Source organism: Passer domesticus, chromosome 5 (assembly GCF_036417665.1).
Source record: "Passer domesticus isolate bPasDom1 chromosome 5, bPasDom1.hap1, whole genome shotgun sequence".
NCBI lineage: Eukaryota > Metazoa > Chordata > Aves > Passeriformes > Passeridae > Passer > Passer domesticus.
In genome coordinates this window covers 30,775,299-30,800,331 of record NC_087478.1, presented here as the reverse complement: position 1 = coordinate 30,800,331, position 25,033 = coordinate 30,775,299, and the positions used below count along the sequence as shown (strand labels likewise).

At 39.2% G+C, this 25,033-nt stretch overlaps 1 protein-coding gene across 4 annotated transcripts in view; it reads left to right on the top strand.

Moving 5' to 3' along the window:
* The window catches only part of TAFA2 (TAFA chemokine like family member 2), a 179,947-nt gene that overhangs the window by 24,069 nt on the left and 130,845 nt on the right, over nt 1–25,033 (top strand). The gene's annotated exons all lie outside the window — the stretch shown is intronic.

Genomic DNA, 25,033 nt, shown 5'->3' with positions numbered 1-25,033 from the left:
AAGTCAAATAGCATTGTCAAAGGAGTGCAGCAAACAATGTCTCTACCAGCTTTGGAAAAAATGTTTGAGAATATATACTTGCTACACCTGTTATACCATGAGAATTCTTGCTGCTTTAGTAGAAGTTGAGCTTAAATTGCACCAAATCAGGTGCTGAGATCTCTTTTAGGACAGTGGCTTGTATCAGTGACTGAGCAGAAATACACATGGTTGTTTAGCTGCTGAAAAAGGCTGGGAAACACTCTGGAATGTCTCAGGGGAAACAGTAATCTCTCAGGAGATTTATACATTTACAGCCCAGATTTTAAAACTGCTTTCTGGAAACCTGGGATAGTCTAAAAGACCTCGGATCTATGTTTGCATACTCAGGGTTCAAAACCTCAATAAAAGTATTTCTAAATTTGCTGCTTGCAGAGTGATAAAAATTGGAGATCTTTGTACAAATACATAGCTGAGCCAATGGTGTTTATACCTGGTTTTTTTTTTCAAATAAAATTTTTTCTTAATATTTTTAGAGTTAGCAAGGATCTTGTAAACCTCTTGTAAACATCTTTCTCTGTATACTCGCATTATTCTGAGGAAAAAAATATCTTTGTAAATGGACAGTAAACAAAACATTTTCTTTGGATGAGCATATGATTTTGGGCATTTTGACTATCTCATTCAGTGCATACCAGGAGATACCTGGGTGAAGGAATTACCTCTACTTGGGACTTCTAATGCAATCTTGTTTCCCCTGTGTAGGAACAGATTCTTGAGAGTATTTTTCAAACAGAAAAAGACAAGTTGTCCGTTGTAGGTAGGAGACAGATTCCTCTGTGATATAAATTGACTGAGAGTCCCAATGAAAGTTGAAAGTAGAAAAAAAAAATTAACCACTTAAATTAAATAGTATCAACTCTACTTCATTTTCATGCATTTGGAAAATGTCATTATTATGACAAGGAACTGAATAGAAACCTTTTCCTGTAAGTTTTTCTCCAAAGTCAGAAATCTGTTTTGGAATTCAGCCTGAGGTTTTGGAGAGAAAATGGTGACTAAGGTGACTAAGGTGGCCTTCTGGTTGTGGAAAGTATTTAGTTTTGGGTTCAGTGTAAGCAGTTCCTCTGGAATGGAAGGCTGCATAATATTGTCAAAAAGGCATTGTAGGAGAACTTCTACATTCCCTGGCTAGTTCTTTGCCGTCTGTCTGCCGTGTTGTGACCATCTCTAGTTAATTATTCCTTCAGGCTCTCAACAGATCCTGTACCTTCCAAGGTGATGCCCTGTGGAGGTTATGGTTTTCTTCAGGCGCTTGGCAGAGCATGTTCTCTTAGCTGGGGATCTCACTCAAACTCTGATAATTGAAAATAATGTCACGACTCCTAGGTGTTTGTCTCATAGTCTTAGCAATGTGGGTTGAAGGGAATATATTACAACATGCTTCCAGGATTCTTTAGATGTTTTTGAATACAATTGATAACAGATTTTGATGGTAGTGGTGTTATTGATTTCTGTTTGTCTGAGCTTGCATCTTAACTATCTAGGGAATCTAGATAGGTGCAACAGGTGCACCAGACTGTAAATATTCAACCCAAATAAGGTGGTACTGTCATCTGCTGTTTCCTCTCATAACAAAACTAGAGAACAAGAATATTAATTAAAAAGATGGAGGTCTCTCTTGGGAAGAGCCCTGCAATTGGTGTCAAGATGAGTATGACAGGCAAGGGACATATGTAGCTCATAATGTTTGGAGGCTTCAAGCTTTGTAGTAGATCAGCTGTTGTCAGTGCAGAAGTGATCAGCTAGGGATCAGGAAATTTTGAAATGCCCTAGGTTGGACAGAGTGATGGAAGAATATGAAAGAAATACTGAAGAATGTATGGATGGAGGAGAAAGAGGAGAACAGTGTTGGGTCTTGTAGAGAGGCAGAGGGTATTCTTAGCATGGTTTATGGTGGAGTTACAGACTGCTTGCTGCAGATTGTTGTGGGCTCTAAAAGTGTACTTGAGTCCAGGAATGGTCACTTTCATGAAGAAAATTCCACAAAGTTCTTGCAAAAAAAAAAAAAGTCATCTCTGCCTCAATAATTAACTAAGATGCAAATTGCCAGAATTTGTGAGCATGGAGAAATGGTCACTGCATATTTACCCTCTTACAAGCTCTGTATAAACTTACAAGGCTCTGGCTTTTGATGACTGTTAGAAACTATTTCTAGGAGGAGATGTACTTTCAGTCTCATCCTGTACAACTGTTCTCATGAGCAGGCAGACTGGATTTTGAGAGTGAGACACCTGTGAAGAGTATACTGCCCTCTGGTAGGGGAAAGGACTCTCTTGTGTCTGCTTTCTGTGAATCATGAAGTAAAGTCCTCAGAAAAGATTTGAAAGTTCTGTAGAAACTCTTATTAAAGGAGCTGGCTATTTGGGAAAATGCTGGGATAAAAAGCGATAGACCGCTGTTTTTTTCAGTTGATGATTTTCTCTTCTATTAGAAGTTAATTTGGAATTATTTCAAAAGAATCATAACAAATGTTTCTATAAAATGCTGACTTTTAATCACAATTTAAGATGCTCATTTACACTGACAAAACCTTTCTGTTTCTTAACTGTAAAGGTGATTAATTTTATTTACAATATTTTTAAGACTTTGCATTGATCTATTTTTCATGGTTCTGTAACTGAGATAAAAACCAGCTGAAATTATAAATTATCAGTCACAATGGTGGGAAAATCTCACACTCTAGACAGCAGTCCCTCTTGAAAATACAAGGAAGAAATGAATTTTTAACAGAGAGTTTAGATAATAAAAGTTTATCAGTCTCAAAAAAGCCTTGCAAGTTTGCACTTAAGCTTCTGTTCTGCTCAGTCAAACATGGATGGCACCAACTTTTCAAAATGCTTACTCTTAGTGAGGAGGGTTTTAAACTTTGGAATAAATTCAGTTCTTTTTTGGTTTTTTTTTTTCCCTTCCATTGTGTCAAAAACTCTTATTTTTGCATTGCGTGTAGTTTGTCTAAGTATAGATCTAAGATTTCATTATATCTAATGAGACTCAAAAGTAAGCAGTCTTTAAAAACTTTGAATGGATGCATGAGATTTTTATTGCTGTCTCTGGGATTTAGCCATACAGTTCTTATGGAAATCTTCCAAGGGACTTTGGAAATCAATACCTCAGTAGTGACCAGAGCATCAAGGTGTACCTATCTGCATTTTTTATTTATGCATACTATGACGGTCTTACAGGGGTGGAACAACTTCTTCCCATCTCAATCTGCCAACTGTGAGTTCCCTGCAGATCTGCATTAGGCTAAGAGTTTTGTCCAGTCTTCTCTCATGGTTTTGGTTTATCAAACATAAGATTACCAGTGAGGTTCCTCCACAGATGTCATCACAAGAGTTCTACTTACATGTGAGCATTTTGCTAATCTTTTATTAATCATTAAACTTGTTTTGATTTCCTCTCTGTAGAATTATTGCAAAAGAGAAAAAAAATACTACTGTGTAATGTTTAGATCACTTCTTCCACAGCCATTTCACACAGTCCTTTGGAAAGGGAATGATAGGAAAGATCACTAAACAACAGTATGAAATAATGTAGCATGGACATTGGAGATTGTAATTTACAAGGTAATCTTTTTATTTTACATGTTCTGAGATACATTTTTACTTGATTTACAGGTTCAGGGATGTGGTAAGGAGAGGCTGAAATGTGAAATGGATTGCACTCTGGGAAACAGATTTGGTTGGGGATAAAAAGGGATTTTTGAAAACATAAAAATGTCCTTAGGTTTTAAGGGAAACATCCATGTATTCAAGCCTACAGAATGTTCTAATGTTATAGAAATGAAATTACTTGAATTTTACTTTAAAATGACATTTTTCTTTTGAAGTAACCTGAATTATGAAATGATTGAAAAGTGTGACACCAAAACCATAAAAAATGCCCCTTTGAGTCAGACAAAACTTAAATTTAAAACTTAAATTTAAATAGAATTTTTGTATTCTTGTTTGCTGAAGAGAAACCCATTTTCTGTTTTATTCTATTTCCCTCCCTCTTTATTGCCTCAGTTACAAACTCCAATGTTTGTACACATCTGCAGAAGGTAAATTATGAGGCACCTTGACTTTTTATACTAATGTAAGCAAATACAATGGGGTTCTTTTTCCACATATGTGAAAATCATGAAAAAATTATTTTAATTTTTTTTTATTTGTTGGTAGTGATGCAGTTGCTTGGGATCTAGCTTATATACCCTGGTGTTACTTTCTTTATGAGTTTTCTTCCCAAAGAACTGAGGGGTGAAAAAGGAGGTTTGGGGAACTTCTCTTCTTGTTATTTTTCATTCACTCTGCAAATGGGTTTGTAATATGTAGTATCTTACAGTGCACACTACAGCATTTCCATCAATGTCACATTCAACAGTTATTAAAAGTGAATATATGTCATTACACTGTACCATGCTGCACACCTATGATAAATCAATCAATCAATCAATCAATCAATCAATCAATCAATCATCTAACCTTCTAAATTCTTTAAAGTTACTAATACAGTAAGAATAATGTGAATAGTTCAACCCTAATACATGGAGGTCTATTAAAAGTGCCCCTAATTCAAATAAGCCAGATTTACCACTGTGTAGAATCTAGATTTTTCTTAACATTGTTTTGGATTAAGATGTGTTCTGAAAAGCTTATGAAAAATAATTTTATATAGTAATATTTGTATCTGTGATAAATAGTATCTGTGGTTCCATTAGAAACAGCACCATTGGAGAAGAATTAATTTAAAAATAATTTCAGATGTGCTAAAATGATTTTGTGTAATGTATTTTCATTAGTATTTCAGACGGCACTGCATCTAAGGCCTCACAGATCATGTTGAGTTGGAAGGGACTCATCAGGATGATCAAGTCCAGCTCCTGGCTTTGTAAAGGACTCCCCAGGAATCCCACCATGTGCCTGAGAGCATTGTGGAAACACTTCCTGAACTCAGAGAGGCCCAGTGCTGATAGATGTTGGATATGTAACTTATAGGGTGCTACGTAATCTGAATTTGAAAATATCCAGCTTCTGAGAATATATGTCTAATCTAGAAGAAATTTAATACTAAGTTATTTAATGAGATTGAAGACTTGGTCAAATATCTCTAAATCACTTCCAAGCAGACACACCTTACCATGGAAGCTTATGAGTCCTGTAGATATCATGTATTTTATGCAGAATAGTGGAGAGACTACAGATCTTTTGCTTTTCTATGTGCATTGCTTCAGTCCAACTCATTCCATCTTAATATGAAATGGCATAATGTACTGAAAAACTGTTATTATTTTTGGTGAGTGGCATGCTAATTTTAAACACGGCTGTAGGCGGGAGTCTTTCATATGGTGTGCATTGCCCAACCTGTGTTGCATGTTCTTGTCATCTGCCTGTTTTAGCAAGTGTCTCACCTAAGATTGCTTTGAGCCTGGAAAATTTTATGTCAGACTCCTAATTTTCTTAGTATATTGACATCCCCTGGATTCAAGCTGAGTTGCCACTAATTATGGATTGCTCTTGTATTCTGTTTACAGAGAAGACGATCAGGGAACATTTCTAAATTATACCTTTTTTAAAGTAAGTATTTAAGTTACCTCAGTGCTTAGAGTTTCCTGTACAATTATTTTCACACATACTCATGAGTGTATTTACACATACTCATGAGTGTATTTGTGAATAGATTTAGAAAAGGCTTCCACTTGGATACTTATATTTACCAAATGACAGAATGAGATGCCTTTGTAGATGAGAGGGGAAACCAGATATATTCCTCTGCAAATTATTCAAGCTGACAGAAGGATCACTGAAGAGACAAAACTTGTCATATCCTATATGATTTAGACTGATATCTATTTGACCCATCTGCACCCATATCTGTATTAAATGATTCATAAGACTTATAGGCATTCTGTTTCTAACTAATCTCTCTTCAAAGCTTTCTAGTTCCTTGTTATCTAAACTTGAGAAATTCTCTGAATTTTCCTGACATAATCCTAGACATTTTGAAGAGTACAAAGCTGTTGATTACAGAAGCTGTATTCCACTGCTCCTTTTGTCTACCTTCATATTGAGGCATTGCTGCCAAACCCTGAAGAAATATGTTTGTGTTCAGTACAATAGATGAAAACTATCTGTAGACTAATGTTTTTCAGTGATAGTTATGATATTGTTGTGTCAGCATTGCTATTCTAGCATGAAAGATAACCTCATCTTTCCTGAAACTTCTCATGTATTAGTAAAAGCAAATCAAGACAAAGGAAAATTTATTTACCTTCCAAAAGGCTGTCTCTTTCTTATAAATTCAGTTAAATTTATGAGACAGTTTACAAATAAAATACAGTACGCATCTGTATAGACCAGTCAGAGAGTTTTCAACTAGTATTCTTATTTAAAATAGGTCTGCACAGTCTGTGTTCCATTGTTAATGTAACCTGACTGTAGTTTTCCATGGGAGGCACAATGATTGTTAAAAACTCTTAACATCTGAAGTGGCATTTTGTTATTTAGGGAATGTGGTTAAGATATTTATTTTTCTCTGTCAGGTTGTTTTTTCACCTTTCTCTCTCCTAAATTTTTCTGGTTTAGAATGTGGATTTGCTGCATAATCTCATGTTTCACAAGAGCATGGAAAGCAATTAAGAATGCTTTTGGACTGGTTTGGCTCAGAAAAGCCTTCCCCTGAGATAATTTCATGCTGAAAGCAAACTCTGATTCTTGGCAGCAGAAAGAATTGAACCTTTTAAAAAGCAGACTCCCAGTAAGCACAATTAAGTTATTCGACCAAGCGAAGGTTGAATTTAGCCTCGCAAATAAACAATTCTGCCAGCTGCATCAGTACTGCACCAGTCCCAAATTCCCACTTCTTTGATCTGGCATGGCAAATTCACGAAGAGGAAAAGGCGAGATTCTGCATTTATTTGATAATCTGTCAGATGGAGTACAGGCTGAGGCCAGCCTCCACACTTTTCTGTAGTGTCAGGGGGACTCATGTGGAGGTCATGGGGAGAATAAAGAATTTGTCCCTTAATTCATTTGTATGTATTGCCACTTGGACTGTCTGCATCTTGCCAGTCTTCCTGCCTTTTGCTTGCTTTCCTCTGTGCTAAGACTCCCATTTTGCACACCTTTGGTGTTGTTTCTACACCCTTTTTCTGGATTAGCTTGTGAAAGTATTACAGGCTGTGCCTGTGTCACACTTCAGAGGGAGCAGTGAGATTGTCCCTGTCACTGAGTCATGGTTTCAGCTTGTGTGCAGACTCAGGAAGCCCACGCTGGTGTGATGTATATGCTTCTGCTGGTGTTTGTTTATTGTTGGTTCAGAGGGACAGGAACCTGGGTGACAGTGTCCCTCAGTGCACCCTGAAGTACCAAAAGCAGGAAGAAAAGATGCACTGCTGTGTTGAACTATCTCACTCCAAATTTTAAGGCTTCTAATAATACTGTGAGCAGTCTTTGTGTGGTATTCATAACAAAAGAATAGCTATGAATGAAATAAGCAGTTTGTGCATTTAGTATTTCTCCTGATGGTAAATTCTCCCTAAATAATCCTTACACATAGTATCATGTCCAAGTGCAAAATAATTAAGCAGTGCTGAGGCCTGCAAGGCTGCAGAGGAGAGTCTTGGTTCCTTTCCTCTTCCATGAGCAGCACTCATCTTGGGCAAGAAACCCCATCTTAATTTCAGCTAAACTAGGAAAAGGAGAGCTAGAGGGTAGCTAAGAAGATAAGGAAAACAAATCTTTATTCTGAAATATAATCTTAATAACAGTCACTTTAGTGATTTTGTGATTTGACTCTCTGCCTGTTTCCCAGAAAAGCTGCTCATTTTTCTTAGGCACTGTGTAATGACAAAGCTAGGTCTGAGTGAGCTTTCCACAGAGGAAGGGATGGCAGATCTAAGCTCCTGTGTGCTGAAACAACTCTGAATATGGTGTGGTTCTAAAATGCTCCTTGAGAGGAACAAAACTTCAGTGGTGCATCAAAGTTACCCAGAACCACAGTGAGAGAGTATGCCAGTGCAGCAGACAGTGAACTGCTACTGACCACTTCAGTAATGCAAAATTATGATTGTCTTAAAATTTTTTTTATACTATTCTTTAGCTCTGGGCAGCTATCACAATCCTCCCATGGCGTTTCCTATGTCAATAAGGACTATCAGACACATCCAGAGGATGTTCAGTTCAGAGCATCCACCTTAGGTGCTTTGAGACATCCTGCAGATGATCTGTACCTAATCCTTGTTAGTCTTTAAAAACAAATCTTTCCATTAAAGGGTTCTGCTGAGAATGTCTTAAAATTTGAAGAGGATTTTTTGTGTCAGGTTTGTGCCACTCTACCATAAAGATCACTTCTCTTTTTCTAAGGGTATGCTCCGTGTTTCATTTTTCTTTTGCACATGTAAAAGGAAATCTGAACCAAATAGCTGAACTTCTGCAGGAAAACTCCAAACAATGTAACTGTGGATTCTGTGTTTTTCTGTAATTCTATTTTAGAATCAACCTAAATTTGTATTAAATAAAAAAATAAACTCTGTGTTTTTTTAGCTTTGTGGTTAAGGTTTTAAAAATACATCCAATTGAAACATCTCTTTGTACCCTTGTAAGGTGTACAAGTTGCAAGCAGAGAGTAGAAGTTACGGTGGCAGCTTTGTATTTTAGATCTTTCTTGTTAGAACTTGTTACTACACCAGGAGTCTGGGCCTTGTTTTTGTTTCAGTTTGTTTTGTTTTGCTTTGGTTTTGGTTTTGTTTATTTTTTTTTACACTTGCTACCTAGCAAGTATTTCTTTTAATTCTGTGAAAAGAAAAGATTTGTCATATGTAGCAATTTGTAAGCTTTATTTCAAGTATTCTGGGGATGTTTTGTAGAGTGGAATACAGCAGGCCATCCTCTTCTGATGGGACATGGAAATTCATATTTAGTGGCCTTAACCGAGCCACTGGTATTTCCATTTGATTTCTGCAACCCATAAAAAGAAGCTGACCTCATTCCCTGTTCATCTTCACGGCAGTGTCTATCTTGTGCTCTGAACTGCTGAAATGACTGTTACAGGGATGCTTCAAGGGCACAGGGTAGAACAAGGGAGAGAGATTGGATACTTTTTCACTAAGGACAAGGATTAGGCAAGAGTTTCAGCAAAAAGAAAGTTGAAGATCTCTGAGATCCTACAATTAGGTTAATAGACCTCGCTAGTAACTTAAGGACTAAGAAAAATATTATAAATAATCACTTTCTCATATGGGACCTCTTCATGGCAGCATCAGAGCAGTCCTGTGTACTTGATTTGAAGCATCAATAGGTCTCTTGTATGTATAACCTGTTCAGGAACGTGAGAGGATTTCACCTTTAAACAATGTAACATGCTGAGAGAAATGGAAAAAGATGAGGTTTGAACTGTATTCCCGGAATACATATGGTTCACATAAAAGTACTTCAGGTTGGAATATGATTGTACTTACATATTTTATATCCAAACATATTTTTATTCTTTTCATTTGTTATGGGAAAAATGTTACACAGAGAAAACTATCTTCAGTCTATAGGCTTAGACACAAGATTTCAAAGGTAACACAGCAAGTATGCTGTAATGCTGAGTTGAACATTATAACATTTACTTGCTTAAATTTATTTCCACATTGTGATTATGATGGTGATTGTGGCCTGTGCTAAAAACTCAGTATGCTTCAGAGAGTGAGAATAAGATTTGAAGTTTCCAGGATGAGTGATTTTTTTTCTCTCCAGGAATTAGTGAAGATTGCAATAAAACTTACTGCAGTTTATGTAGAAGCAGTTTCCTAATTGCTCATATATAAGATGTGTAGTGGGGCATATAATGCTAACATGTGTTCCAAGAATTCTTGAAATTTTTGGTTGCCAATAAATGTCATAATAAGGAAAAGCCCAAGATGATTAATGAAGTAATATCTGTGGTGACTAATCTTTATGTAAATAATTAAAGAGTAGTTTTGGTCTGATCTTGGAGCGGAACAGATGTGCACCTTGGTTGTACAAATTTCCATTCGTATTCTTCCTCTTCTCTTAGCTGAGAAAATAACTAATGTCAGCAGAAAACGGCATCAGTTTCTTTGTGGTCAATGAATCCTCAAACTCTGAAATATCCAGATGGTTTTGAGGGTTATTATTACTGTAGAGCTGAAAAGAGAATAATCCATTACCTGCAAGATTGTTTTCAAAACAGCAGCAAAACTTCATAAGGAAGTGCATAAAGTGCTAAAATGGAAGTATTTGAACATTGACAGTAAAATCTTATTTGTATTTATTAATGCTAATTTTAACGTGGGGAGACATCACTCTGCTTTCAAACTAATGAAAACTATTTGCTTCTAATTAATTTACCAGCATTTATGCTGCAGTCTATAAAAAGATAAGGAAGAGATAGGTTATCACTTAGTCTTAGGGCCATAAGATCACAGGGTAATTCAGGAGAAGGGACCTCGAAGTCCACTTCTGCTCAGACCATGGTCAGATCTGAAGTCAGACTGAATTGTACAGAGCTTTATCTAGTATTGTCTTGAAAACATCCAAGAGGAAGTGCTGCAGAGCCTCTCTGAGCAACCTGCTCCCCTGCCTGACTGCCCTTAAGAGTGACATTTTTATCCTTAAATCCATTCTGAACCTTTTATTTCAGGTTACATCCATTGTCTTTTGTCTTCATCCCATGAAGATCTTGGCCCCATCTTCTTGTTAATCACACTGTAGGCATTGGCAGGCTGCTCTTAAATATCCCCAAAGTTTTTTTAGCTTAAGCAAGCCCTGGTTCTCTCATTGTAGGGAAACTGCTTTAGCCTCAGGCATCGTGGGGGCTGTCTGCTGAGCTCCCTCAAGTTTGTTCGTGTCTTTCTGGTATTGAGCACAGTTAGATGAAGTCTAGCAAGTGCTGAGTGGGGGATTAAGGGAGGATGATTTCTTCTCTTGATCTGCTGGCTGTGCCCCTACTAATACAGCCCAAGAGGCTCCTAGCCTCTGGGTAGGACACAGATCTGGCCCGTGCTCAGCTGCCCACTAGGGCAGTTTCTGCAAAACTTCTTCCCAGCTTACCTAACCTTCCCCATCCTGGGCTGCTGCAGGGGAGGCTTCCTTTCGCAGGGCAGCACTTGGCTTTTCTCCTTGCTGAATTGCTCACAGTTCTTTTCAGCACATTTCTCTAGCCTGCCTTCATCTCTCTGAAAGACAGCTCTGCCTTCTAGCAGATCAATTGGCCCCTCTCTCTTACGTGTTAATCTGCAAACCAGATGAGCGTGCACTCCACTGTCTCCTCTGAGCTAGTGATAAAAACATTGAGCAGGACAGGTCCCAGGCTAGAACTCTGCAATATTCTATTTCTTACTTGCCAGAATCTTGCACCCCACCAATGCATGGTCAGCAGAGCCATGGCTGCCACCCACTATCCCATCCCAGGTAGCTCTGCCCTGTCAGTGAACAGCAGATGCTGGCAAGCATGGCCCTGTCTGGCCCATGCACAGGCCACCTCTAGCATAAAGTTCTTCCTGACACCTTCAGTGAACTTGACCGCTTGTGTCCCGCCACGATGCCCTTTCAGCACACATCAGGGAACCTTGGCAATTGTGTAATGAAAATTTTCAATCATATCTCTTGAACTACTAAAACATTTTAGGAAGTTCATTTCTCAGTTTTTAAGACAGGAAGAGATTAAGGAATTAGATGATATTTTATTTATAATTCTGTAATAAATCTCCAAAGATATTAATATTTTCCTGTTCAAATTATGCTGTGTGATGATCAACCCCTTGAGATTTTTGTCTTAAGAATCACGAAGGTGGGAATGATGGAGAACTGCTTTCCATGACTGAATGCTACTACTAGTGCTTCTACAATATGCAAGAAGTTTTTTTTATAATATTATAACAATTATGACAGTCTGATGTTCTGTGTACAGAAATTTATTTCATACAGTATTCATTTAAATGCAAGTAACAACAAGGAACAGCAAATAATTTATAAACCTAGCTTTTCTATAAAAATGAAAAATGAAAAGGAATTTTATTCAGTAGTACAGTTTAGTTCTGAAGCGCTGCTTTTAGATTTTTATTTCATTGAATGTAATTGTGTTAGTCCACAGTCATTACTGACAGGCTGAAATTCTGTACAGACCTGGGTATGGATTTTTAGTATGACAAGCAGAGTGCAGGTGGACTGAGCAGAGCAGGTATGCTGCTTCAGGAATCTTGTTCCAGCAAGTATCCTAGCTTGAGATCCTAATTCATTCCATTTTTGAGACCTTGGAGACTAGAATGCATCAATTCCTCCCTCAAATTTAGCAGTGAAACTAATGTTTACCCTATGTAAACAGTCTTGATAAATTACAGATACAAACCAAATATTGATTCTGTAAAGAATGAATTTCAAATTAATTTTAGTTGTTCATAAGAAGAGCTTTATGAACGGATTTAAAAATCCAAAATGTATTAGAGCTGATAACTAACATCTAAAGTTATTAATTGAAGCTTGTGATAATGTAATTGTATATTTGAGCGTGGCAGTAACATACATTGGAAAAACTTGTATGATCCCAATGACATTTCTGTTCAGAATCTCTTAAAACATAGTTTTAGCCATCATTTGCAAGAGGTTGTTACTATATTCCCTTGTTAACATCTTAACTCTTAATAACATTCTGGATAACTGTTGGATTCACTGCTCTTGCTAATTTTAATAGGAAGTTGTTATTGCTGGCTAATAAATGTTTCATGTTTGGAAATCTGCTTTTTCTGCTGATCTTTTCATTAAGTGAAAGGCTGCTTAAAGGAGGTTCTGAAGAGCATCAGTTTTTCATGGGGTGATAGTTACATTATTAGTCTTGCTGAATTAGATAATTAAGGGGACAAGCATTTAAATAGTTTTCAAGATTCTTGGGTGAATATATTGCAGGAAAACAACAGTTGCAGTTAAAGGCTGTAGATTTCTAGACCATCACATTTCGTGAAAGCAATTGACTTGATTTTATAAGAATATATTTCAAATAATAAGGTGTTTTTTGTAATATCTTCTGTTTCAATATAAGCAGAACTTTGTAGCTTGCCACAGATAAATCTCTATGTAAGTTGATAGGGTGCAAGTTTAATATTTGTTTTTTTTTTTTCCTGAGTATGAGGGTGCTTCGGCTTTTAGGCTTTTGTTCTTTTTTGAGAGAGAAACATTCAAGGAGTCAAGCTGATAACAAGCCAGACTTGTGCACAACACTGCTTTATGAGCTAAATTGTTCCTACAGGTTGAATATTGATTAAATTTGCCCTTCACAAATATGCAGTCTTTGTTAATATGCTGTTTACAATGTGCTAATGTTCCCACAAAGCCCACTGAAGTAGAGCAAATTGTCCCATTGCATTAGTACAGGATTCTGTCTCTGAATAATTTTATTTCATGTCAAATAGCTTTTTAGCTCTACAGCATCAATATAACTAGTATTTATTGTTTTGCAAAACAAGTTGTTTCTGTTTCCCATTAGTCATCTTTCTGCCTTGCTGACTCACTCCAGCTTTTTTTCTGCTCTCTCAAACCATTGACATTCTCCTAAAGATTTTGCAACTGAATGTAACAATTTGCCTTTATGTTCAGTTTTCACTCTCTTTTTGTTATCATGGATAAGTGGAGTCATACAGGGGAAGCTGGTTCAGGATGCCAGCTGAATACAATTTCTGTCTTTATGTAGGAAGGAGCAAGCACTTGTTTTCTCTGTTTACTCTGCTCAGAGCAGGAGAAATTTCCATTTCTTGTATTGTTACATGCCATAGAGGAGCTGTGGACACACATCTGTTGTTCCACACGTGTGGCCAGCACACTTGTGAAAGGTAGTGCCATGTCTTGCAATGACTCCTGGCCTGGTTTGGTGTCTTTGCTGCTTAGGTGGTTTATGGCATTGATAAATGAATATCCTTTGGAGGAGTACAAGCTCATCTGCTCTACATAGAGCAATGTGCTTAAAGTTAAGAATATGTTTAGATAAAATGAATAGTTATTAATTTTTTTTTATGCTGGGCAGAGTTATTTGTATACAGAGACATTTTCTGCTCTTGTGTCTGTCCAGGGATGCTGTAGGAAAATACGAGATTCCCAGTGTAATGAATATATTTTACCACTAGATGGTATTGTTATATGAGATTAAGTGTTTGCTTTGTGCCAGGGGATGCTGAAGGCAAGAGGACTTTTGATGGCTGTTAGTCATGTGGGAGGGTGCCAATGGTGGCTTCTGAGTGAAGGGCAGATGGCCCCAGGAATACGGTTTAGCACTTAATTAAACTATAATTTAGGATTTTTTTTTTCACTCTCTAGCTTGTGGCCTTGTTAGAAAAATGCAAGTCTTTGTAAGTGAGTAAGCTCAATGAGTAACCTGACAGAACACTGGAAACTGGGGAATGTCTTCAGTTGCTTTCATAGTTTGCCATGATATTTTACATCTCGTCTCCACTAAGGATTTTATTTTTATTAAACATATATATGCTTGACATAGAGTGTTTGTTCAGGAAATACTGAAAAGGAAGGGGAAGATACCTGTATGATCAGAAACATGAGAAGACATGACTTTTAGCCTGAGTGAGGCAGTGATACTCATGTGCTTACACATCTACTTCTTAAAGATCCAGGGAGGAACTAATGTGAGATGTATTCAATCATTAGCCGAATTATTATGCATTCTATTTCTTAAAGGAAAAGATAACAAGAATTAACAGCTGTTAATTGTTTGTGTTCTTAGGATGCTTTGTTCTGCGAAGAAAGTCTGCATGAACTCTTTTATCTTGCTGTTGTGTGAAAGGCATTATTCACTTAACTCAGGAGAGGGAAGCAGCTCTGAACACAGCAAAGCAGGCTGCTGCTTTCATTTGAAAAGCTCTACATAAAATAAAAATGGAGAAACATTTTGTATTTTTTTATATTGGCTTCGACAATTGCTTACAGCTTTGTTCTCTTAAATTTTTTGAGAGAAAGTATTTTATACTTTCTCTCAAAAAATATATACTTTAAACTATTTGGAGTATAAATTTATACTTTAAATTATTTGTAGTTTAAATTGCTTTTTCATGGCAAGCTTTGTTTGAGAATCTGCTGCTTTCCTGTTTGAATCACAGGCAGATATATTGCAGGATCTTGGTGCTGTGACTGACATTTACACTGTTCTCATGTTGTTGCTGTGGCAGTGCTATGCTGCTGCAGTCTTAGATCAACCCCTATTTTCTTGGGAATTGTATGAATCCACAACAAAATAAGGTACCTGCCCCAGAGTTCATATTAGTTCATGTATTTAGAAGTGGCTTTCTATACAGAAAAGTGGCAGTGAGCTGCATATTTTCTCAGTCATGCTGAGCTTTCCCAGAGTCCTGCCCAGTCCCCAGCAGTTCACACTAATCTTGGGGGAGACACAAGCACAGAATTCGGTGCTGTGTGGATACGGTGGAGCTCCTGCTGCTTGCTTCTCCCCGACTCTCTGTTCTTATTAGACTGGAAGGTGTAGTGTGTTTACAGTGTGTGCAAAACCGAAGCCTGGCTGTCCTGGGTGCCTGGCAGCAGGCTGGGGAGCAGCCATCCACAGCAGGCAGTTGTTCTTTCTGCCTTTGGCACATGGTGCTGCCTTGAAGATGCTCTCTGCAGCGAGCATCTGCCACCAGGCAGGCAGGCGAGCCCCTGGCACTTGTCCTGTCACGCCAGCTCTGCTGATGGGACACTGCAGGCTCCCCTGCACGACAGCCAGGGCTGGTCTGCAGAAGGGCCTCCAGGATGCTCAGGGATGCAAAATCACCTCATGTGTTACAAGCAAAATAAACAATGATTTAAATGACTGGGTTCCCAGCAGGTATACACCACTCCAGCTCTTATCCTACTGGAAGGCCTGGCAGAAGAAATTTTATATCAAACTCAGAATGATTACTAGGCTAAGATGGCCTGCAGACAGCAAAGTCCAAAACAGAAATGTTGCATCATGCAATGTTGCCAACCAACCTTTAACAGAGAAATGTATTTCATATTAAAAGTCATAAATATTTTAAAAGAACATGAAAGCTACTGGGCTTTTAAACTGTCATCATAATAATTTCCTATATTAATTTATTCTTGCATTCTATTTCTTGTACAGTCTTCCATTAAATAGATGTTGCTGCTTCTTTTTCCCTGGATTTCATTTTCCTTTTTGTTTCAGTTATCTTCATGATGCTGTTTAAAAATATTTGAGAGGAAAAATAAAATCTAGATTATTATTATTTTTTTCTTCAGTGTTTTGCCAGCTTCTCAAATTAGTTGCTGTGTGTGTTCTGTTACAGTTTTCTTGTATGAGCATTTGGAAACTGGTGAAGAAGTTTCTTTTTCAGTGAGGGAATCCACTATTAGAGATTTTCTTCTACTGATGGTATCAGAGGTAGATTGTATTTGGGAAGGAGTGCTTGATCAAAGCCTGTAGCTCTTTATGAATATGTATTTGTTCAAATTTCTTTAAATGAATGACTTTTGGATTGACTCTTTTTAATTATTTTTTAACTTTACATCTCTGACAAGAAACATAAAGAGATAAATTTTAATACAAATAACAGCTAAGATAGTAAGTGGTCTCACTTGTCATAAACATGTTACTATTCCGTTCTATGGAAAGACATTCAATAATAGTTATTTTCATTGTATTGCCAAAAGACCCCAAACAAAGCACAAATTAAAAAAACCCAATTGGACAAATCTTTCTTTCTTTTCCCCTTCTAAATTAAGTTAGTGTCCTGGTTTTTAGGACAGGGTTAATTTTTTGAAGTAGCTTTGAGGGTGCCCAAAGCCATGTGAGCATAGCCAAGACCCTGCTGTTAATCAATACCATCTCAATCACATCATTGCCAGGGGTGGGGGGAAAGGGACTCTGACTTATGAGAAGAGGGGGGCTCCATTGCTGTTTCCAGTAAATTAGGCAATAGGGTAACTTGCATATCAGCAATATTATTTTTAAGAGATATATCCCAGTCATATGCAGTCTTGGTAATAATGAATTAGACCTTCAGTGACCTGTAGGAGTTTAACAAAGTCAAGAAGAGAAAATCCAGCAATTTCAGTGATTTTCTGGTTGCCCTTATTAGATAAGTCTGAAAACCACACTGGAAGGAGAGCATCTCTTTTTCAGTACTTGTTGGCAAATGATGGAGAAAAATATCAAGAAGGACAGCAATTGTTACGAAAGATACCATTTTGTGGGAGGGAAAACTCACCTGTAGCCAGACTGTCCTACAGAAGTAGTTATACACTCACATAAGAGTTCTTGTGTATTCTCAGTATCAGATTTCTGCTTTGTCATTCTCTGGTGGTGGTGGTAAGGTGTGCATCTCCTAAATTTAAATTAAAACTATTAAAAATGATTGAAATAATCCTTCATCTAAAAATTCAGATTGACTAATGGGAGGACCACAGATACTTACTCTGGCTACTAGTCTTGATTCAAACCTTGCATTTGCTGCTAGTATTTCATAGCTCTTTTGCTCATCCCATCAAAAAGGAGTTTTTATTTTCCTCTAGTACCTGTACACTGAAAATGTACTATGTATTTCCCCTGCAAGTTTAGCTACTGTGTCATTATAGTGATATCAATAGCCTTGATTTATATTCCTTTAGCAACACTACCTAACTTCTTGTTTACTTTCTTTATTACAATGGGATACTTGGCTAAGGGCTTTAAAGGATTTTTCTGTAATAACTTCCAATCTCTTTTTATGCTTCAGAATCTTTCTTTTAGCTGATAGTGTGCCAGTTTGGTTCTTTGTTTCAGGGCTTGTCAGTCTGCATTCATCTACATTTGCTTTTGGCAAGACCAGGGTCTTTAATGATAGAAATCTTTTCCTCTTCAATTGCAGTTTCCATATGATATGTTGTGGCTCCTCATCTAATAACATTTACAGACTTTGAAATCTTCCCATTTAACACTCTGGTTTGGGTATTTTAGCAGGAGAAAAGGCAGAAAAAATTAAAGGCAGGAGAGAATAAGGCATTCAAGGACACATCTCTGACATTTGCAGCATCTTTTTGCTATATTCTTGTTAACCTGTTTATGTCCAAAATTTGACCAAAACCCTTACAACTAATAGAACCTTCTGGATGCAAATGTGCACTTTGTCCAGTAGATTATCCAAGTCTTGTCTTGAGAAAAGCACATCTCAGGTGTAAGTCTTCGATCCTAATTCAACATAAGGTGTGAGTCACTTCCTAAAGGGCTAAAATCCTGAAAAATGTTTAACATTTCTTCTATTCTGAAGGTTGAATGGACTTGGTTAAAAAACTGAACATTTGCTGGGGGGTTCTTTTGATGCATCATTTGAAGTGTATTTAGTTTCCTGGCAGAGAGATGCTATGACTGCTCCAGCTGTGAGGCACTGGATTCTCTGGTCCTTGCAAAATCCTCTCAAGGATAGCACTCATGTCCCTGTGCTGTGCCCTGGATCTCTGCCACTTGTGGGGACACCTGGCCCACACTGGGGCAGAAGTCTTTGACTCCACCAGCCTTGGCACCACTCCTCTTCTGCCAAACAGTGAGGTTTTGGGGGTATTATAGCAGAAGCCAATAGATTAGGGAGCTGAACACCTCTGATTGTCTGAGGAGATATCAGTGCTTGCTAGGGTTCTCCAAAGCTTGTTTTGTGGATGCAGAATCAGGCTAAACAGAAATGAAGGTTAATTTCTCACTGTTTGGAAGTGATATCTTTCTTAACACAAGCTTAAAAAAGTTTATGGAATGACATGTCCAACATTAAGGGTGAGACAATAATTAACCCTAGTTTCTGGGAAGGTACTTTAAACACTCAAGAACAAGAATGGGTAGAAACTATGAAAAGTCTCTTGCTAAAAGATACTTCCACTTGAATCTTTTACAGCCCTTCTGATTTCTGCCCTTTGGCCTCCTTCCAGTTCAGTGCATCTCCTACTCCAGTACCAGGGAAAGCTTCACACTGTTCCATCAAACTTTTGTCAAATGATTCTCCAGATAAAATGTAACTGACATTTTTTTTTCTCAGCCTCTTCTTTCACCCTGTCAGAACAGTCAGAGCAGTGATCAAACCATCAAGCCAGTGGTGTGGAAACACGCCATTCTGGTATTTTTGGCATGGCCTAGAACATCCTTTTCTAGGCAGACACGTGGAAGGGTGTAGTGAGTTGACCCTGGCTGGATGCCAGGCCAAAGACTAAAGCCTCTCTATCACTCCCCTCTGCAGCTGGACTGGGGAGAGAAAATATAACAAAGGGCTCATGAGTTGAAATAAGGACACAGAGAGATCACTCACCAAATACAGTCACAGGAAAAGCAGGGTCAAACTGAAGATATTAATTGAATTTATTACTAACAATATCAGAGCAGGATAGTGAAAAGTAAAATAAGAACTTAAAAACACCTTTTCCACACCCTTCCCTTCTTAGCTCCAGAAGCTTAGGGAGACAGGGAATGGGGTTTATGTTCAGTTCATTAGATGTTGTTTCTCCTGGTGCTCAGGGAAAGGAGTTGTTCCCCTGCTCCACGGTGGGGTCCTTCCCATGGGGGACAGGTATCAGTGAACTGCTTCAATGTGAGTCTGTGCAGTGGGCTACAGTCCTACAAACTGCTCCAGAAAGGGTCACTTTTTCATGGGGTGCAGTCTTTCAAGCACAGCCTGCTCCAGCATGGGTTCCTCACGGGGTCAAAATTCCTACCAGGAGATCTGCTCCAGAGTGGGCTCTTCTCTCCATGGATCTGCAAGTCCCAGCCAGGAGCCTGCTCTAACACAGTTCTCCCATGGGTTCACTCTCAGTCTCCTCTCAGGCACCCACTTGCTCTGGCGTGGGGCTCCTCCACAGGCTGCAGGTGGATCTCTGCATCCCCATGGACCTCCATGGGCTGCAGGGGCACAGCTGCATCACCATGGGCTGCACCACGGCCTGCAGGGCAATCTCAGCCCCAGCACCCGGAGCACCTCCTGCCCCTCCTTCTCCACTGACCTTGGTGTCCTCAGAGCTGTTCATCTCATGTATTCTCACCCCACTCTTCTCTGGCTGCAAGTGTGTGCAATAACCTTTTTCCAAAATTCTTAAATCTGTAGTCACAGAGGCGTTACCTCTATTTCTAAATGGCCCAGCTGACAGCACATCCATCTTGGAGCTGCCTGAGTTTGTCTCTGCTAGACATGGAAGAAATTTCTGGCAACTTCTCACAGAATCTACCCTTGTAGCCCCCACTAGCAAAACCTGAACATGGAAACCTGATACTAAGGTAGAGAATCCTTCACATCCCTTCCCAGGGAGATGGCAAGGACATTGAAGGGAGCTGCCTGCAAATTGGATCTCATGTTTCCAGCATGGAAGGCCAGTTGCAGGCTGGGCCCCTTCGCCAAGTTTATATTCTTCCACCATGGACTTCATTGTTGACTTCAGATCATCTGCCAGATCACCCCCCGGGGACAGCTGCTTTCATGAATCCTCAGTGGGAGTGTTGAGCAGAGCGTGGGCAGTGCCCAGTGCCACATTACTGTAATTCAATGTTGCCAGTTTGTGCTGGGCATCAGATAGACACTGTCCATTCTGTTTATTGTTCCACTGCCCAGTTCAATCTCCTGTGTGTCACTCTGGTGTCACAGGACCACATGGACACAACTCCAGGGATTGTGGAGGTAGACATGCCAGCAAATCTGTAATGAATTCTGTTTTTTTGGCGCATGTCAACAATAGTTCAGCATTAGCATGTTTTCCATGGGATGGCTTTCCTTTGTCTTAAAAAGATGCCTGCTTCAACTCTCTCTTGCACTTGCAGAGCATAAACTTTATTTTTAAACTAGATTTGAAGATACTGTGTTATATGGTGGAAAGGCAAGGGGAGAAGGCAGTTGATAACATGTTAGCAAACAAGAGAATCAGGTAGAGAGGTTTTCTCAAAGTCTCTTGAGTCATGTTACCTATCCTGGCCTGGGATGTGATTAACTGAGCCTAAAGATTCTTGGACTGTGCTTGTACTGCCTCTTTGTTCACAGAAACTTGCAGTATTTGGATTGGGCATCTTAGGGTTTCACTAGCCTTTATTATAGAAAATGTTCCTCATGCCAACAAGAAGGGGAAGGCAAACAGCAGGTTGGAATTGGGTAGTTTAGACTGGAATCTGAAACTTTCAGGCATGAGATTAGTACTGAGTTACATGCTTGATTGGAAAATGATCCTTTTATTATGAATAGTAGCCCAGAGGAGCCCACGTTCTGGATGTAGTTAAATCAGCATGAGAGTATCTGGCTTGTGGCAGTCAGAAAAGCAGTGGGATTCTCTGGTTCCTGCATGCCATGGCCCAGCAAGGCACATTGGGAACAAAGCATCTCAGTGTGGTCTGAGATGTAACATGGCACTGCTACCACTCCAACCCATTCAGGTGGTGGTGTGGAGCTGTCTTTTTTCCCACCAGCCCCAATTTTAGAAAATTAAAATTATATGGCTGTGTTATAACACCTTCCTCTTGCCCCTCTGTCTGCTCTGGCTTCCTAGGTGTCATGTGGGGGGCAGTGGGGTCCTATACCACAGCAAGTGAGGGATTGCCCACCTTTCCTTGAAGTGCCAGTGGTGTCTGTGTCTCCAAAGTTGTTACCTGGATGGGGAAGTCCCAGGAAGTATTACACAGATTTATGTAGCACTAAACTGCTGAATTTTTCAGGAAGGCAGAGCTGGAGGATGAGGGTAAACAAGCTCCTCTCTTGTAGTCTCTGTTGTCAGTAAATTTTTTATAGAGTTGAGATTTATTCTAGTGTCAGCCTTGTGTGGTTCTGTAGTGAGGGCAAGATGGAATAGCCTGTATAAATAAAACTTTTGGCAGTGTGTAAAGCCACCTTTCTTTTTTTTAATCCTTAATGAATGTTTTGTTACTTCATACTACTCTTTCATTGTTAGCCCCTTACATACTGTTCTTCATCAGAGCAATCCTGTGCATGTTAATTTTTCATAGAGGGAGAGAGTGGGAGACAAATATTTAGTCAGAACTCCCTTTGTTTGGCAATGTACAGAACCAATGTGTCAGTTAAGAGAGAAACATTTTAACTACCAGTTCTTTGCTAAGTTTTTTTTTCAGGTATGGTCTCTGCTAGCAGATTGATTTTTTTTTCCACCAGAAGGCAGCTAGAGAAAAGCCCACCCAGCCATTAGGATGCTTGACATGTTTCTTGGCACATGTGGTGGCACCCTCCCCCTCCACCCGACAGCCTGGACTAGGGACAGCGTCAGGGGCTGCTGGGGAGGCAGGCAGAGCAAAATGTTAATACGACACTGTGACATCCCCTGGCCACCAAAGAGCAGTGTGTGGTTCCTTCTCACCAACAACATGAGGCTGTGCAGGGAGCTTCTGCAAACTGGCAATTGTAGAAGTGATTTCTTACAGTGTACAGCCCTTCTGCTGCTGTACAAAGGCTGAGTAAAAACAAAATGCTTGAGAATTACGGCAAGCCACAGTGCAACAGAGAGATTTCCTTAGTACTTGGAATAATACAAATGAAATGTAAAAAGCAGCCAGAACTGTCTGACTGGAAAAATATTCAAACAAGGAGGGATGTTTGTACATAATGAAGTCAATCTGCAATGTCAAATGCAACCCAAGATTTTGAAGTGTGTTGTACTGTAGATTGAGATTTTTGAAATATTTTCAGTCAAAAGTAGGACTTTATAAGAGTAGACATACTTTGTTTCTCAAGAGACTTGAAAATTATGGCATTTCTTTATGTTTATTTCAGATTCTCTGCAGAGAACTGCTGTGACAGAAGGTAATACATAGTCAACTTTAAGTGGAATTTAGTAAGAGAACTAAAAAACATTGAAAGTAGATGGGCTTGGTATTTTAGTAAGAAAATCTAAGTATAATACTACCAGAGGCAGATATGATTTTCCTAGAAGAAGAATTTGTTTTTTAAAATGCAAAAGACAAAATCACTTTAAGTTAAAATCAGAATTGTACAAGGCAGAATTACAAACAAAAAACGGAGAGGAAATATCCTGATCTATTGAAATCGGAAAGGCAAAATCATTAGCATAACTGGCATTACAGTGATCTTTTAAATTATCCACAGGCTTCCATAAACTGAATTATTTGGCCTGATATTAATAAGAAAAAATGGCAAGCTCTGAATAATGGTGCTTTCTCTCAGCCCCACCTCCAGAAAATAATCTAGCAGTGGTGTTTGAAGGCATCCTCACGAAATGTAACCAGTTTGTTTCCTTGTTTGTGTGAATAGAGGATTAGGACTCATAATATGTGTGTGTGCAGTGTTTGTGTGCATATATAAAATAGCCATTCCTTTTATATAATATTGATTTTTCTCACAGTTTTATAGTGATCACAGCTGTTATCCCTGGCAAAACCCAGTCTGCCTTGCAGAGTCACACAGAATAACTATGTCAAATAAGATTTATTTCAAGGAATGTAAATGCAACTGCCTTAACTCACACAAAATTAAAGGCTTAAAAAAAAAAGAAAGAAGATTTTGCAAACTCCTTGCTTGCTTTGCTTTCTCGCTTGACCAGCTCCAAGCCAGTGAAAGACTCTCAGTGATTGAAGCAGTTGCAGAGGCTAAATGAAGTTTTTAGGTGAACATTTTAAATTGAAGCTGGCTAGGAGGTTCATGAAGTAATTTGAACTCTCAGTGTGTGCATGTGTAGAACACAGGTAAAAGTATTTTCCCCATTATCAGCCAGAGTCTGTCTGTGAGCCAGGGTTGATACAGGGGTATAGCTGTTGTGACACAGACTTATCCACAGCCACAACCACTTTGAGGTGCATCTTGCTCCAGTGTGGCCTTGTACATGGGCTACAATCCCTTCAGAAATCAACCTGCTCCAGCATGACTGACCCGTAGCTGGGGGTGTGCCTGCTCTGTCATGGGCTCATCTGTAGCCACACGCTTTGATGTACTCCAGCATGTCATCATGCACAGCCACAGATGCCTCAAGGTGTACATTCTCCAATATGGACTCTTCCTTGTGTCGCTTCGGAGGACACCTGCTATGGCACAGACACATGGACACTTGGTGAGGCACAGACACAGCCAAGGGCACAGATGCTTCAAGAGGTACTTCATATGGGCTTGTCCACGGCCACCCTCTTTGAGACATCCTGCTCCCGTGTGGGCTAACCGTAGGTCAAAGTCCCTTCAGTTCGAGCTCTCACTGGATTTTCAGCCTGTCCAGTACAGCAGTACAGAAACAGCAGTGATGCCTTCATGATCTGTCAGTGCATGGGCACTGCTGGGGTGGAAATGTTCCCAGGCACTATACAGTAAGGTCATAAGCAGTACAGCACTACAAAAAAAGCAGCCGCTAACAAGCACCACATTCTAATTTAAAGAGAAGCAAGCAAGCCCCATTGCAAGCACAGGAATCTGCCAATTAATAGATAAACAGCAATAACAGCCATAAATCCAATCTGGCACATTTCAATCAAATCTGTTGTTATCTTGAACCTTCTGAGCCCCATGTTGGGTGCCAAAAAAGGACTGTTGTGGTGTAACCCCAGCACTACCCAGCTGCTCACTCCATTCCACGGTGGGATGGAGGAGAGAATCAGAAGCATAGAAGTGAGAAAACTTATGAGTTGAGGTAAAGACAGTTTAATAGGTTAAGAAAAAGCCGCACGGGCAAGCAAAGCAAAACAAGGAATTCATCCACCATTTCCCATGGGCAGGCAGGTGCTCAGCCATCTCCAGGAGAGCAGGGCTTTAGCAAGCATTACAGCTACTTGGAAGGACAAATGCCATCACTCCAAATGTCCTCCAACTTCCTTCTTCTTGCCCCAGCTTTTATTGCTGAACAGGACACCATAGGGTATGGGATATCCCTTGAGGCATTTTGGGTCAGTTGTGCCAGCTGTGTCCCCTAAGAACAACTTGTGCACCCCCAGCCACCTCACTGACAGGCACCAGGAGAGGCCCAAAGATTTGATGCTGTGTCAGCACTGCTCAGCAGCACCTAAAATATCCCTGTGGTACAACACTGTTTTCAGCACAAATCCAGAACACAGACCTTTACTAGCTACTGAA